Below are 266 nucleotides of genomic sequence, written 5' to 3' on the forward strand. Positions count from 1 at the left end.
CGATAAAAAAGTACCCCACTGATCATGCTGTACAGGTTAATGCCGTCTTCATTATTATTTCAGGTAGAGCGCTGTGCCATAACTTGTTAAGTCATATGAGGTCATTTGCCCTTGAAGGACCGAGAGGGCGTGTTGTGAGTTCATTACAGACTGATGACATCATTACCGTAATATTACATTCGTTGTGTATTGAATGCAGCCTTATTTTATAGTTTCTTGAAATTTCGAGATCAAATTTTATATATCCTCTCTCTATGATATACGAA

The sequence above is a fragment of the Penaeus monodon genome, chromosome 31 (assembly GCF_015228065.2).
Source record: "Penaeus monodon isolate SGIC_2016 chromosome 31, NSTDA_Pmon_1, whole genome shotgun sequence".
Classification (NCBI taxonomy): Eukaryota; Metazoa; Arthropoda; class Malacostraca; order Decapoda; family Penaeidae; genus Penaeus; species Penaeus monodon.